This window comes from Siniperca chuatsi, linkage group LG2 (genome assembly GCF_020085105.1).
Source record: "Siniperca chuatsi isolate FFG_IHB_CAS linkage group LG2, ASM2008510v1, whole genome shotgun sequence".
Classification (NCBI taxonomy): Eukaryota; Metazoa; Chordata; class Actinopteri; order Centrarchiformes; family Sinipercidae; genus Siniperca; species Siniperca chuatsi.
Window position 1 is genome coordinate 29,921,521 of NC_058043.1, and position 15,507 is coordinate 29,937,027.

A 15,507-nucleotide genomic window follows, 5' to 3' on the forward strand; every position below is an offset into this window, starting at 1 on the left:
AAAATAACCACAGGCAGCAGCTCTTTAAAAGGTACAATAGATTTTATAGAGTTTATTTAACCTTGGCATTGATCAATATTCAATAACTTCACCCAACAACCCCTATTGTCTATTCTAAACACAATAAGCATACAACAATCAGCAAGCATGTAAGGTATGTGTGAGTGTGTACATGTGTGTGTGTGGGTGTGTGGGTGTGTGGGACAATGGGGGGGGGGTGCAAGGAAGATGACGGACGTGACCACATGGGTGGTTGTCACGCACAGATCCAAAATGGCAGACAGCCCTGCAAAACTCAAACGAAAGGGAGAGCAAACGCTCTATTCGTCCTCAAGATGGTGCGGAGCCAAAATGGAGGACACACTATTTGTCCTCAAGATGCCGTGGAGTTTAGCTAGTTATCCTACCATGCTAACTGGGTCGTTTGAGATGTGTGTGTAGGCGTGTATATGTACGTGTAAAGGGGTGTGGGTTAGTGGAGAGGAAAGAGAAAGAAAAGCACACAGAGTAAGGCACAAGAAATCTCAGATGCCTTGGCAAAGCACAATAGCTGTCCCTTTATCACACAGGAAACTGGTGGCAAACGTTCATTTAAACAGACGTGTTACTGGACTTTGGTCTGATAAAGCACAGTTATTAGCTGCCACAGTGATTAAAAACTAACACAGTTAAGTGGTCCAGTGGCATGGTACCGATACACAATGAATCGTGCTAAGCATAACTACTGTTTTAAATTTTGTCCAGACATTCAGAGGATGAATTGTAGTAACTTTGGTGATCCTCTGACTTTTCATCTAATGTAGTGCCACTGTCAGGTCAGAATTTCAGCTTGTCCAATACTTTGGTTTATGACTAAATACCTGTAAAACTAATGCCATTGCCATCAGCCTCAGCTGTAATTTGTGTTTAATGCTAATTAGCAAATGTCAGCATGCTAACATGCTAAACTAAGATGGTGAACAGGCCATTATGAGCATATTAGCTTACATTAGCATTTAGCTCAAAGCATGTGCTGCTAAGTGCAGCCTCACAGAGCCGCTAGCATGCTATAGATTATTTTATCAAAAGCCACTTTGATTATATCATTATCCTCATCATTTTTTTAGATTTCAATGGATTTACAGTGGGTACAGAAAGTATTCAGAACCCTTTAAATGTTTCACTCTTTGTTTCATTGCAACATTTGCTAAAATCAAAAAAGTTCATTTTATTTCTCATTAATGTACACTCAGCACCCCATCTTGACAGAAAAAAACAGAAATGTAGAAATTTTTGCAAATTTATTAAAAAAGAAAAACTGAAATATCACATGGTCATGAGTATTCAGACCATTTGCTGTGACAATCATATTTAACTCACATGCTGTCCATTTCTTCTGATCCTCCTTGAGATGGTTCTACTCCTTCATTGGAGTCCAGCTGTGTTTAATTAAACTGACTGGACTTGATTAGGAAAGGCACACACCTGTCTATATAAGACCTTACGGCTCACAGTGCATGTCAGAGCAAATGAGAATCATGAGGTCGAAGGAACTGCCCAAGGAGCTCAGAGACAGAATTGTGGCAAGGCACGGATCTGGCCAAGGTTACAAAAGAATTTCTGCAGCACTCAAGGTTCCTAAGAGCACAGTGGCCTCCATAATCCTTAAATGGAAGAAGTTTGGGACGACCAGAACTCTTCCTAGACCTGGCCGTCCAGCCAAACCGAGCAATCGAGGGAGAAGAGCCTTGGTGAGAGAGATAAAGAAGAACCCAAAGATCACTGTGGCTGAGCTCCAGAGATGCAGTAGGGAGATGGGAGAAAGTTCCAGTAAGTCAGCTATCACTGCACCCCTCCACCAGTCGGGGCTTTTTGGCAGAGTGGCCCGACGGAAGCCTCTCCTCAGTGCAAGACATATGAAAGTCTGCATAGAGTTTGCCAAAAAACACATGAAGGACTCCCAGCCTATGAGATATAAGATCCTGTGATCTGATGAGACCAAGATTGAACTTTTTGGCATTAATTCTAAGCGGTATGTGTGGAGAAAACCAGGCACTGCTCATCACCTGCCCAATACAATCCCAACAGTGAAACATGGTGGTGGCAGCATCATGCTATGGGGGTGTTTTTCAGCTGCAGGGACAGGATGACTGGTTGCAATTGAAGGAAAGATGAATGCGGCCAAGTACAGAGATATCCTGGAAGAAAACTTCTTCCAGAGTGCTCAGGACCTCAGATTGGGCCGAAGGTTCACCTTCCAACAAGACAATGACCCTAAGCACACAGCTAAAATAACAAAGGAGTGGCTTCGGAACAACTCTGTGACCATTCTTGACTGGCCCAGCCATAGCCCTGACCTAAACCCAATAGAGCATCTCTGGAGAGACCTGAAAATGGGTCCACCAACGTTCACCATCCAACCTGACGGAACTGGAAAGGATCTGCAAGGAAGAATGGCAGAGGATCCCCAAATCCAGGTGTGAAAAACTTGCATCATTCCCAAGAAAACTCATGGCTGTACTAGCTCAAAAGTTTGCTTCTACTCAATAATGAGCAAAGGGTCTGAATACTTATGACCATGTGATATTTCAGTTTTTCTTTTTTAATAAATTTGCATAAATTTCTACATTTGTTTTTTTTTCTGTCAAGATGGGGTGCTGAGTGTACATTAATGAGAAATAAAATGAACTTTTTTGATTATAGCAAATGGCTGCAATGAAACAAAGAGAAAAATTTAAAGGGGTCTGAATACTTTCCGTACCCACTGTATTTACTTTAACTCTTTGTATAATAGTTAGGGGTCCAAGCCTGACTGGGCGGGGAAACATGAATGCAATGCATCGTGGTGCCCAGTACCAGCAGTGCTGGGAACCCTATTGAAATTGCTCAGATTTTTATTAGGGGTCCAAGCCCGAGTGGATGCAAGGCATCGCCCTAAGAATTATGCAAGTGAAATTCACAGGGAGGTATACACTGGTGCACACAACTCAGACACCAAAATGACACATGTCCACCAGCAGGTGGTGCCATTATCAAGGTAAACGCATTTTGGCCAGTAACTCCCACATAGTACCTCGCACATTTCAAAAACCTTAGATGCATGCGTTCCCTGAATTGAGCTGCATCTCGTGATATAGACCAAACCCATTTTCACCTATAACGTTTTTTCTCAAAATTGCAAAATATGCAAAACCTACTTTTTCAAAGTCCTCCTAGGCTGTGTGTCAGATCTGAACGAAATTTTGCACATAGACCTCTATCTTATATATATCATCTATGGACTCTCATGATCAACAGCTATTAAAATAATTTTGATATTCAGTTGATACAAGTTATAAAGGAACAACTTTCTGCAGGTTGCAGCAAAACAGGAATTTATGTCATATCTCCACATAGGTTCATCCGCTTATCACGAAACTTGGGCCAGTACCTTCACATGCCTGACTGAGGCTCTGTGCAAAATTTGGTGCCAATCAGCCACTAGCTGGCACTACAAATGCAAAATATTTATATCTCGTAATTGCTGCATGGATTTGGACGAAATTCAGTTTGCACGATCTAGGCTCATGACTCAGTTGATGATTAAAATTTTATTGATAAAAGTGGGCGTGGCTTATTACAACAAATGTAAATTCTAGACGTTTCACATTCCACAGATGTGATTCCACAATCACAAAAAATCTGCCATATGTCCTATAGAGCTGGAAATTTTTCAGCACATCCACTGATGTGCCAAAAGTTTGCCTCACTGCAGACTATGGTCAATTAAGAAGTCTGTCACTCAAAATTTTTCAAAATATGAAAAAATCAATTAACATCTATATCTACACATAGGTCTGTCCGATTAACACGAAATTTGGCTCAGTAGTTTCTTATGCCTCACCAAGGCTCTGTACAAAATTTGGCACAAATCGGCCACTAGGTGGCACTTTTATTACAAAATCATGAAGTATGCAAACATACATTTTTGAACTCCTCCCAGGCAGTCCGATCTGCACGAAACTTTGCACATAGAATCTATGGATGCTCATGATCAAAAGTTATTAAAATAATTTATATACTGAAAAATGCGCAAGTTATAAAGGAACAACTTCCTATAGGTTGCAGTAAAACAGGAAGTGATGTCATATCTCCACATAGGATTGTCCAAATAACACGTCACTTGGGCTAGTACTTTCCTATGCCCCACCGAGTCTCTGTGCAAAATTCAGTGCCAATCGGCCAGTAGGTGGTGCTTTTGTTGCAAAATCATAAAATATGCTAAAATAATTTTTACACACGACTGTCTTTGAACTGAATCCAATCTCTGTGCTGATCTCCATCTGCGACTTGCATCGCGCTTGTGGGACTGCAGGTCTGACTTGCATTGCCTCCGTGGGCCGCATGTTGTGACTTGCACCGGAGGCTTAGACCACGTTAATACCTGCTTGCAGGTCTAGTTTTCATTGTTACTGGTGAGTGTCTGCCTTTCCCATGCCGGGTTCAAATTGCATACCGACGCACAAGGGATTGACAGTAATTTTGCATGCACATATTGGACATGATGAAGAAGCCAGAAGCCAGAAGCCTACACACAACACACACACACAGGGGTCGACAAATCAACCAGGACTGAAATCTTAGGAATTTGTTTACTTTAAGTAAAAGTAGAAAAACCACAATGTAAAACTTACAGTAAAAACTACAAAGAAAATTCCTGCATTCAAAGTTTTACTTGTGCTTAAAACTTTACGATTTGAATGTGCATTAGTATGTAAGCAGCATTTTGATGTTGTAGCTGGTTGAAGTGGAGCTAATTTTAATTACTTTCTATACTGTTGGGTAGTTTAATCTACAACAGTACATTATATTTTATAAGTTCATCATATATTTTGTATTTAAAATCTTAATCTTCAAAGTAACTAGTAACTTTTGTTGAGTAAAGTCCTATAGTAATATTGTCCTCTGAAATATAGTGGAGCAGTAAGTATAAAGTAGCATAAAATGGTAATACTCTAGTAAAGCACAAGTACCTCAAACTTGTACTCAAGTACATTACTTGTAATGTCACTGTGCTAAGATGCTGTCCCCGACTACGAACCAATGTACGAAAAACCTGGCAGCTTCACTGATTATCACTCAAACTCATGAACACAACAAACTGCCAAACATATGCACAGCCCCCTCAGAAGGTGTGTGAGTGCAAGTCTGTGTGTGTGTGTGTGGTACTAATTACACTCATTCTGTCTACAAAACAGCTTCCTCATTTTTCACCTGCTGAACACACACATTCCGACTTGACATGCTCCCCCCACCCCCACCCCCCGCCCCCACCACCACTCGCTGTCTCGTCTCATCTCATTGCTTCCTGTTCTTCTCCGTGATTGGTGTTTGTTTGTGTTTGTGTGTGAGTGTGTGAGTGTGTGTGACTTACTGACATTTTACTGAAATGTCAGATGATCCGCCTGCTGTTTTAAGTGTCCCTCAGCACCGCTCAAAACACATCAGTCATCCTAAAGCTGCCCCGCAGCCCCAAAACAAACACACATACTCACACCACCAGTCATAGACAACTGCACAGATAAAATCGCACATCTTAACACAGACACCATAGAAACATTGACCCTCCCACACACACAACTTCACCAGTGCGATTGCACATCTGGATAGTGGTGGATGAGGGAGAGGGGGTGGGTGGATGTTAACAAAGAGATATAGGGTGCTGTGACCAGGTCCCTAAACATACACACACACATATGCACAGTAGGCCTGAGGCAGATTCTTTAGACTATAGTCTCCATCCTGGGTGGCAAGATTGACACACACACCAACGTACACACACTATCAGGCTGGTGAGGGAAGTGCAGTGTAAGAATAGAGTGATACATTACACTCATGCCAGAAGCAATGGAGTGGTAATCACATTGAACTGGAACCAGTAAAAATCCAGTATGTCTGTGTATTGTTGTACGCGTATGTTTGTGTTTGTGTAGAGGGGTGGTCATTCCATCCGAGACCCTCAGAGTGACCCCAAAACACATACTGAACACCCCTTGCCTAAGGTCACACAAAACCCAAAACACACACTCAGCCAAGCCCCACACAGTCACGGACACCAGCTCACCTCCCCAGCACACACACAAACCAACAATACTCAAAGAAGGTGCATTTTATGAAGTTAGCTATTGATTGGAGAGTACAGTAAGAGCAGGTTACCTGGCCTGTTAGCATTAGCAAATGAAGCTCACAAAGAGACTTATGTGTGTTTGAAAACCCAGGAAAGGAGTAAAGATTTATGGTCAGTTGTGTTTTCCCACTAATTCTTACAATTGTTTTATTAATTGTTAAGCACTCATAAAGAGTTGATGTGTACAAATACTACATGCATACATACACACACCTGTAGATGTGTCTGATATTTGTTTGGAAATTAAGTTTTGTCAAGTTTATGTCAAGTTTTGCCTAACAATTTAGTTTTCTGGGTCATAGGCTTGCTTCTGCTTCCCATAGCTCAGTTTAACAATGATCACGCACTCTTCAGCAAGATTGTAAAAATATTGATGTAGAGGCCAGACAGATTTTCCACACTAAATATACATGATGCTATTAAAGATGAACTATTGCTTTTATTTTGGATAATTGGTAGCCTTTTAATTTATTTCTTTAGGCAACAATTTAATTTTTTTTTAAATGAATTATCTATGGAAGCAAATTTATTACTGTATTGATTAAAAACCTAATTGTGAAATTGAATCACTACTGAATACTGAATAAATTGATATACCTCTCAATTTATAGCAGTCTGACTTCATGTGGTTTGAATTCCCCTCTTTAAAATGCAAACTTTGAACATTGTGGCTACAAGGGCTGAATGGAATTCTGGAAGCAAAGAAAGGCCCCAATTGTTTGAAATTAAATCATGACTGAATTGATTATTAACATAACCATTTCTTATATTACATTTTTGTTATTGAGTCAACTTTATTGAGACCACTGGCATTTCACAGATGAATTTGTTCATTTGTGGGACTTTAACTGCACTTTTTTATTATGAGATCACATGCTCTTTTGTTCTGTAAACAAAAGAGTGCTATTGAACTCCCACAATCCATTGGTATTCACACCTACTGTAGGTGTGAACTCCCCCGATCAACCCAGCTTCCAGCTACCATTGGTCAGTCTGACCTGTGACCTGTGATGTCACCAGGTCAATAAAAGGATCAGTGGGCCATTACCAGATATCTAAAAGGGTGCCAAGGATTAAATTTTGGTTGATTTTGATTTTTATACTGAAACAATATTGCACTGATTAACTAACTACAAGAAACTAGACCTTTTCATGACATTTTCTTTATTTATACATTTGTACAACATGATATTGTTCTCAACATGTAAATGAAGTTCAAGAATACCTTTGCTTTAATAAAAAAAAGAAGAAAATTAGCTAACTCATATGCTTTTCCAAAAAATCTGTGGCATCTGTGTCAGCAGTTGTCTAGGTAAACTATTCTGTAGTATTCTAAATAAAAGAATATTAGATTTCCTTGAAGAACACTCCATGTTGAGTAAAAATTGAATTGGCTTCCTCCCAGAACACCGCACCACTGACCACATATACACCCTTCACACTTTAATTAATAAACATGTATACCAAACAAAAAATGGAAAGATATTCGCTATTTGGCATTAAGGGCTCTATTACAGACTTTTACATTGTGGTATAGGGGGCAAAATGTATGAACTGGTTAAATCAATGTATTTGGAAAATAGATGTGCTGTAAAAATTGGAGACAAACAAACTGAATCCTTCACTCAGAGAAGAGGTGTTTGTCAGGGCTGCAACAAAGTTATTTAATGTGTATATAAATGAGCTTGCTGTACAGTTGGATCAGTGTGCTGCTCCTGGCCTCTCCCTCCTAGATAAAGAGGTGAAGTCTCTGTTTTACGCTGATGATCTTGTTATACTGTCTCCTACTGAACAAGGATTACAGCAAAAGTTGGGCAAAGTACAGATACCCACTAATAATTAACATTCAAAAGAGAGCGCTCACATTTTTTAATCACCTTAAATTCAGCCCCCTAGACACCCTCCATTCCAAAGCCCTCCAAACTCAAGAGCTGAGCCCAGAAAAGAGTCCCTTATGTCAGCTGGTGCTTCGACTAACTACCCACCCTCAGACAAACTCTCACCAGTCTCACAACAGCACTGCTTTCCAAACACCTATCAGAGTAAACCAAATTATAAAGCAATGTAAAGAAACCTATTTGGAACATTGGAAAGAAGAAAGCTAAATTAGAATCTAAAAGTAGATTAGAATGTTATCTGGCCCTAAAAAGATTATGAATTTCACACTTGCTTTGGCAACGTTAACATCTGTTTCTCATGCCAATAAAGCCTGCAGAATTGAAATGAATTATAATTGAACAGACCACTGCTATGGACGCAGTTCTGATCATAGACTCAGGAATCCAATAATATCATTCCGCAGGAAGAAGTCCTGTTGCAAAAAATGTTTTAATATCATTTTCTAAATTATTTTGTCAAATTATTGATTTCTTTAGTAAGTATCCGTGTAATATGCGGGATAATGTACAGCGAGCTGGTCATTATTGCAAAATTAACCCCTTCAGGGTGATTTTAGATTGTAGTTCTGCATCACCCTGTCGGGGTTAATTTCACAATAATGACTGGCTCGCTGTACATTATCTCTTAGTGTGCATGTGTGTTGGCCAGGTATGTGTACACACAAGAACAAGCTCTACAAGGTAAATATAAACATTAAAATATGTGCATATATATATATATATATATACACAATCACATTTGTAGACAGTAAGACAATAGTGAAAGTGATTCCCGTAGATTATTACCTCTTTCCGCTCTTCATTCAAATATTACAAAAATTGTGGCTTCAACCTCACCTCAGAATAAAATCTCTGCATTGGCCTTGTTTTTTTTTATAATAACGTGACACTGTGCACATTGTTACCCCTGCACTGAAGCATTTATTCCACTGGCAATCTATTTAAGTAAAGGCTATCCATATGAAGCTTTAGACACATAAAACACGGAACAATGAATAATCATCTCATGTTTCTCATGATATGATTGGTCACACTGAAGGAACATTCTTATCATAGTTATCATATCATATTGGAGGTTGTGTAAATATTTATATGGTGAGGATTATTGTGGTGCAGCTAAAAAGACTTTAAGATTTTAAAACTGGACTAAACGTAGTTTAAAAGTTCGTTTTTTAAAAAAGGGTTGTTGTGTCTTCACGTAGCATTTCAGTGGCTATGTTTAAATTACAATATTTCGACATTTATGTCGAAATATTGTCATTAAATGCTGTTCAGCCAAGATTTATATTTGAAATAGATGTCTAAAAATGTATAACTAGTTTTAACCTAGATGCCTTTTTAACTGCAAATCACCAAACTCATTATTACTGGGTCGGACTATGATGTCATAGGTCTGTAAGTAAAATATGTATTATCCATTTATTTACCCGTTGCTATGGTGAATCATAGTATCAATGAGGACTTTTTGTTGACTAAAGCTGTGTTCACACTAAACGTGAAGCAAATTTTCGCTGTGTGTTACTTGCGCGATGATTTGTGTTTTTGCATTGACTTTGTATGTAATCGCTCCGAGCGAAAAATTTGCTTTCTGTGTGAACAAACAGTAACCCTGAGATGGGTTACTGTATAGCCCTCAGCTGCTAGCCCATGCTTAACTGTGCAAGTGGCAGGTTGGTCATATGAAATTGCGCAAAATTGTACTGTACAAAGATTTCAAAATTGAAGTAGCTGAAGTAGCAGCTTTAATTTGATCTGAAATGCAACGCAAATGTGTTGCATTAGTTTAAATTGTGCATTGGTTTTGGTTGCGCATATCCCTTCACTTCTCTTGACAGAAATCAGAGTGCAAGACTGGTTAAAGCATGGGTGAAGCCCTAACCTGGAGCATGTAGTAAGATGTTGGCTTAAGTTGTCAAAATAAACTTCTGCAATGTTGTAGTTGACAAAAATAACATCTTGGAACTGGCTTTATGTTATAAATGCATAGCTGGTTGTGATCTCACAGGCAGCTGTGGCTTGGTGGTTGAGTGGGTCGTCTACCAATAAAAAAGTCAGCGGTTCGATCTCTGCTTCCTCCAGCCTACATGTCGAAGTGTCCTTTGGCAAGACACTGAACCTCAAATTGTTCCCGAGGACTGTGTCTTCAGTGTGTGAGTGTGTGTGACTGATTAGTTAGTTTCTTTGTACTGATGAGCAGTTGGCACCTGCCATCAGTCTGTGAATGTGATATGTAGTGTGAAGTGCTTTGAGTAGTTAGAAAAGATTAGAAAGGTGCTGTACAAGTACAGTCCATTTACCATTTAGGGTTAGATTTTACTAAAACTACTCTCTTGAAAAGCAACCATACATTCTGGATGCAGTAAACATGACCCTCCATTTCATCCTCCAGCACCTGGACTCCTCATGAACCTACGTCAGGATCCTGTGTGCACCATTGCTGCAGGACAAGCTCTCCGAGCCCAGAGTATGCCTTACTTCTCCTGCAGGTGCATCACAGACTTCCTGTCTGATTGGAGGCAGCACATGAAGCTCAGTAAACACATCTCTGACTCCTGGACCATCAGCACCAGTTCCCCTTAAGGCTGCGTCCTTTCCCTTCTAATCTTTTCCCTGTACACCAACAGCTGCAACTCCAGTCACCAGTCCGTCAAGCTCCTGAAGTTGACACCATCTTCATTGGGCTCACCTCTGGTGGCTATGAGTCTGCCTACAGGTGGCAGGTGCAGTCGGAACAACTTGGAGCTCAGTGGAGATGGTTGTGGATTTCCACATGAACCCAGCCCCACCAGCCACCCAATCGACACTGTGGAGTCCTTCCACCTCAAGTGGGCGCTGAACATCAGCTCCATCCCCAAGAGCCCAGCAGAGGATGTACTTCCTGAGACAGCTGAAGAAATTCAGCCTGTCAAGGTCAAAGATGGTGCACAAATACCCCCCCCCCAGTCCATCCTCATCTCCTTCATCATCACCTGATATGCTGCTGCCACTGCCAAGGACTAGGACAGGCTGCAGGGTATCATTCACTCTGCTGAGAAGGTGACTCTCTGCAATCTGCCACCTCTCCAGGACCTGTATGCCTCCAGGACTCTGAGGTGAACAGGAAAAATTGTGGCTGACCCCTCCCACCTTGGACACAAACTTTCTGAGACACTCCCAGGCTGTGGTCAATCAGGACCAAATCCTACCGTCACAAGAGTTGCTTCCCATTTGCAGCTGGCCTCATCAACAGGGCCTGGGGCCCCCACTGACACTTACTCTTATCCCCTTATTAGACACTACACGTTACCTTAACGTACAGTCTCCAATGTGTTACATTAATGCACATCTTTTTAGACTATTATCTCTGTACATTGCACATATTCCTGATACTTCATACTGTGAAATTTTTGCACATTCCTTGGTCAATATTTTGCACATTCCTGCACAAACTGTACAGCTCTTTTACTAGCAACGACCACAACATCAACAGATGTGTTTAAGTGATTTATTGACGAAAACTGAAGATTATGAGTGAAGCTCGGACTTGTACTTTTTCTGTCTATTGCTTTGTGTGGGGAAGCTTCATGGGGAATCCACGACGGACACCCCCGGGAATCTATTTGAGAGTAGCAAGGAGAGGAAAAATGGTAGAAAGAAAGGTGTGGGTGGGAGGGAGGGGTGCAGAATATGAGAATGAAAGAGGAGTAGATGGTTTAGGTGGGTATTTATGGGAATGCTGGAAGTGGTGTCACTGAGGTGCGGTCTTGCTCCTGAAACTCTGCTAAATAGCTCCAATTCATCATAAAAACAGATAAACAGTGGTGTGAAAAAGTGTTTGCCCCCTTCCTGATTTCTTATTTTTTTAAACATTTTTTACTTAAATGTTTCAGGTCATCAAACAAATTCAAATATTAGTCAAAGATGACACAAGTAAACACAAAATGCAGTTTTTAAATGAAGGTTGTTATTATTAAGGGAAAACAAAATCCAAACCTACATTCACCTGTGTGAAATAGTGATTGCCCCCTAAACCTAATAGGAAGAGGGCAAACACTTTTTCACACCACTGTACATACTTTTTATAGTATTTTTTCATATTCCTATTGTTAAGTTTTCTATTTTCTATTTATACTTCTTGACTTTTGTAGTACTATTTTTTTAATCTTTTCTCTTACTATGTTTATTGTTATGCACCGAAATACCATAGCAAATTCCTTGCATGTGAAAACCAACTTGGCAATAATCCCAATTCTGATTCATCTGCCATAACAGCTCATATGTAAATACCATTATTTTATTGTTAACATATGAAGCTTAGGGTAAGTTCAGTCAGGAAGACTGACTATCTTCATGCTTACTCTATTTATTAGTTACTCTCCCTCTCTCAGTCTGTCTGTTCCCACTTCCAAATCATCAGCTGACTGAGGGCTTTCACTCTTTCAGTTAAACCAATCAGATTTTGCCACAACCTCTGTGAGCCAATAATTTCATTGCTGTCAAAGTTTAAAAACTGCTCTTTTCTCTGCTGCTGTCAGCTGTCATTTCAGTGTCAGATCGATGCAAACCTCCTCCACCCCATTCACCTCCAGTCTTCATCACAATCAGTGTTCCCAGCTAGTCCTTCCGGTGAGCTCATCTAAAATCTCACATCTCATCCATTGCTCTTCACCCCTTCACCACTACCACCACCAGTGTCTAGACTCCATCAAGGGGATAGGCCTGTACATCTCACGGCATCACTGCCTCTTAAAATATGATGTCACGATTGGTTCAAATTGCCAAACACTTTTCACTTTCTTCAATCTTCCTATTGTGCACTATGTCAATAAATAGATTTTATTATTCTTTAAGCATCTCTGCAATTAAGTCTCTCTTGATTGAAATAGGCCTGCCACTGTATTCTTGCAAAACTCATGAAGTCTGAGTGGGAGTGGCCATCTCTTCTGTCTGTCTACATTTAGGAAAATGCTGCTTAATAATAAAGATGCTATAGTTAGCAAGTTGATAGAGATAGAGAGGCCATGGTGGTGAGCTCACCTTGGGGAGTGTCTGTGGTTATAGTGTTAAACCTCTGCACTGGGCTGCATCCCCCACAGTAAGATTTTAATCACTGCTTGTTGATTCAAGCTATTGTTTTTTTAATCCGTGACTTTTAGGATGATGCCTTTAGTAAGCCGTAGTGCAGTGTCTGAGTGCATTCGTGTGTGAACTGTTTTTCTTGGCAGTGTGGTTTACTTAGTGAGGGAGAGACAGAGCAAAATAAGTTGCTATGCTAACACCATCTGAACTCCTGTACATGTTACAAACTATTGCAGGAACAAAGACAACGACTAATGATTACTAAGGATCCTCTTCAGGGGGCTGACTCACTGTAGCCTCGGAGAAATAATTGGATTAAAAAAAACTTTTTTAATTGTAGAACATTTATATATACTGTACTATAAGTATGGAATTCTAATGCACAAGGAAAGGATATATGACATTTTAAAAAAGTGTGTTACAGCAGCAGAGCAGTAAAGAAAATCATACACAATATAAAATCCCAACAAATTAAATCAAGCAAAAAAGATCCTTTGGAGTAGGTTGAAACTTTGTACTTTGCTGCAGATAGCAGAAATAAACATTTACATGAACGTGATGTAGGCTTTTGGAGCAACTATCAGACTAGATCTTTAATCTCTCTGATGGCTAATGCTGCTAATTAGAGTACATGTGCTGTGTTGGTGTGTAGTTTATATGAAAAACATCAGTTACAAGACAAATCAGATAGATTAATTGCAAATGAGGTCCGGAGTCAGCTGCGTTCAGATCTGATCCTCTGCTTATCATCAGATAGCATGTGGAGCCACACAATGATTCCACACAAACCACATCTGCTCAGCATATGACTCTACAGCCATGCCATACAGTACCATACTGCAGCCAGGCCAACACTCCAGAGACAGCGGGGCACTGCTCTGATGTGCTTTTACAGAGAACAATGAGTCAGGGTGATGGCGAAACACAAGACATGAAGAATGAGACTGAAGTGATGGTATATGGAGAAGAAGTCAAGAAATGATAGCATTGAGGCAGTTATCAGTTATTGATTTGTGGTAAATTTGTCTTGCGAGTGAATTGTTTGAGTGATCTCTTCCAGATGATGATTTACATGACAGTATCTCTTTGCCTGCTGATCACATGACTTACAAGACGCTTCATGATGTTCTAACCAGAACTATATACCTACCCTGCATCCTCTGTGCCATCATTCTTGTGTCCTGGCTGCGTTTCCTCCCTCATATATCCCCTCACATCCAATCTCTGCCTACTCCACAACCTCCATTTTGACAGTGGGGCACACAGGGTGTTACTCTGCCTGAGTCTGTGCCTGCATATGTGCACAAATGAATTCATGCATTAACAAGTGTGCATGTGCTGTACGTAACGTGTTGTTCTGTATCTGTGTCATAGCGGGAACAGGTCCCTTTCGCTGCCAGTAAAGTCCCATTAATCACCCATGTAGCCATAAGGCAGGCCAGTGGATGGGGCAGTATGTCTGTAACTCTAAATCGCCTCGCCACTGATGAACATTGTCCATCCTCCATCGATCACGCATCTGGATCCCATCGTCATCTGGAGCCCGTGGAAGAAGAGGGAGGGAACAGAGGGGAAGAAGGGCACTCCGATTACTGGTAGAGTAATTATTAATCATAACCATATTGGAAGTAGGATGAGGCAACGACAGAGTTGGAAAACAAGGCAGAATGATAATGGCTGCTTCTTTGGGTTTGGGGTGACGATAATACTGTAAGATCGAGGGGCAGAGGCCAAAAAGCGAATGATAAGCCTGGATTAAATGTTTAATGGCAAGACCTTAATTGTAACCGAGAAGTTAAGATGAATCAGTGCTTTGCGTTAGCAGTCATAGCTCTGTTTTACATTAGCATAAGCAAGTTATTGCTCTGTAAGAGCAATGCAGATCTCCTGAGCCCGATGTTTCACATCTGACCGTGGGACTGTTTCAGAATGTTGCACTTTTAACTTCTGTACCAGACTCTTTCTTTTCTCTGTGAGATGGAGTTGTTAGCCAAGTCTATTAAATTTCTGCACAGTTGGGTGACTAGGGAAACTCAGCTGATATGTGCATGGTCAACAAGCTTATCAACTGAGGAAGGTTGGCCACAACTGTACCAAGCACAATGACTGCAGATTATCTAGAATGGCCAAGGACAGCGGACATGCACACAGTCCAGTTTAAAATCAAACTTTACTTTCCGCATCTGCGCATGTGCAGATGGTACACACCGACTACATGTGTACATGTGTGTACATGTCTGTTCTTTTCAATGAACAGTACCTAATTACAGCTTTCTAGCTAACTAGTTATCTCAACAAATCAAGTTAACAAAACCAAACAATGAATCTGGTGGCAGTAGTATGAAATTGGTTATTCCACAGTTAAAACTGAACTAAATTTTGTTGAGAAATGTTTGTTTTTAGATT